The following is a 1924-nucleotide window of genomic DNA, read 5'->3' as shown; positions in this document are numbered from 1 at the left end:
ATGCAGGCATTTGTTGAATTTCCTTGATGAATGGTATGTTTACATGCAGAGATGCAAATAAGTCTAGGAACCTTGAGTATATTCTTTTTCCCATAGCACCATTGAGCAGTTGAGGGAAGGGTGCATAGAGCTTCAGCAGCTCTTGTTGTGAGATTTCTGGTTCTTGGTGATCTTTATCCTCCTCCTTTGTTGAGTTGTCTTCAGGTTGTTCGAAAAGTGTGTCTTGCTTGTCTTCAGTCTCTTGATCACTTGTAGTGACCATTTTGTAATATTCCCATCTTACTTTCTTTGCTTCTCCTTTGGAGTTTTTTTCCGTGTCACTTGGGAAGCTATCAGTAGGTTTGGGAATCTTCTCAGCTAAATATCCCACCTGGAATTCCAGCTTCCTAATGGTCTCTCCCTGGTTCTTAATATTGGCTCGCACCTCCTCTTTGAACACTTTATTTTCTTGAATCTCTTGGCATATTCCTTCAAGTAAGGCTTCAATCTTAGAGAGCTTGTCATCAATTGATGAGTGATTTGGAGCAGATGTGCTGTTTTGGTTTTGATAAGCATGCGGAGAAGTGTTGTTGTGGGGGTGTTGAGATGTCCTCTATGTGAATTGCTGGTGAGCTGCATTGTTGTTGGAGATGTAACGTCTCTGGTCTTGGTTTTGATCTTGCTCACTTCCCCACCCAAAGTTTGGGTGGTTTCTCCATCCAGGGTTGTAGGTCTTGGAGTATAGATCATAATTTTTCCTTGGTGAATTCCCAATGTAGTTGGCTTGCTCCTGACTACCCTCTGCTTCTTCATTCACTCCTTCTTGGGTTGTTGATGAAGTGGAAATTATTGCTACTTGGTTCATCTCCATCTTCTTGGTGAGGTCAGCCAGCTGCTGGGTAATGAGCTTGTTTTAGGCCAACAGAGCATCTACATTGTTTAGCTCCATTACTCCTCTTGTGTTCCCTCTTTCGGAAGCATAGAAGTAGTCGTTCTCTGCTACTGTTTCAATAACATCTATGGCTTCCTCAATAGTCTTCTTCTTGTTCAAAGATCCTCCGGATGAATGGTCTATGGCCTTCTTTGACTCATAAGAGAGTCCTTCATAGAAAATGTGCAGCTGCACCCATTCGTTGAACATATCTGGTGGGCACCTCCTTGTTAGGTCTTTAAACCTCTCCCATGCTTCATATAGAGTCTCACCATCTTGTTGCCTGAAAGTTTGGACCTCAGCTCTCAGCCTATTGATTCGTTGAGGAGGGTAAAATCTTGCTAAGAATTTGTTCACCATGTCTTCCCAAGTTGTCAAGCTTTCCCTTGGGAAAGATTCCAGCCACTTGGCTGCTTTGTCCCTAAGTGATAATGGAAATAGGAGCAGTCTATAGGCGTCAGGATGAACACCATTAGACTTCACTGTGTCATATATTCTCAGGAAGGTGGTTAAATGTTGATTGGGGTCTTCTTGAACACCTCCTCCAAACGAACAGTTGTTCTAAACAAGGGTGATGAACTGAGGTTTAAGTTCAAAGTTGTTGGCATAGATTGTTGGCTTTTGGATGCTACTTCCACAATTTCCTGGGTTTGGATTGATGTAAGAGCCCAAAACTCTTCTATCCTCCCCAGCATGATTTGCTCTACCTCCTCTCCCATGGTTGTGATCCTCTTCTTCATGATGGTTTTCCATGTTGTCTTCCATATTTGGTTCAAAGAATTCCTCCTCTTCCTCAGCACCAACCACTTTCTTTCCTCTTGCCTCCCTCCTTAATCTAAGGAAGGTCCTCTCAGGTTCAGAATCGAAGGAAGTTGAAGCCCCGCTTCTTCTCCCTGTCATACAACCATCAAGTGCAAGCAAGAAAAGATAGGTGCAGAAAGTATTTGTGTCAGAATTACTGTTAGTTGTGAGTGATGCAATATATCAAACAGTTAGTGGGTTAGCAAACAGAAT

At 42.7% G+C, this 1924-nt stretch overlaps 1 non-coding gene across 1 annotated transcript; it reads left to right on the top strand.

The window, feature by feature from the left end:
* The first annotated feature begins 1115 nt into the window (after nucleotides 1-1115).
* LOC148548136 (small nucleolar RNA R71) lies at nucleotides 1116-1222 on the top strand. The gene has a single exon (XR_015898104.1). It is a non-coding gene; the product is annotated as a small nucleolar RNA R71 (small nucleolar RNA).
* Nucleotides 1223-1924: the final 702 nt, after the last annotated feature.

Source organism: Arachis ipaensis, chromosome B8 (assembly GCF_059453495.1).
Source record: "Arachis ipaensis isolate K30076 ecotype BB chromosome B8, ASM5945349v1, whole genome shotgun sequence".
NCBI classification, from domain to species: Eukaryota; Viridiplantae; Streptophyta; class Magnoliopsida; order Fabales; family Fabaceae; genus Arachis; species Arachis ipaensis.
The sequence above is the reverse complement of the archived record's forward strand: the minus strand, read 5'-3'. Positions and strand labels throughout refer to the sequence as shown.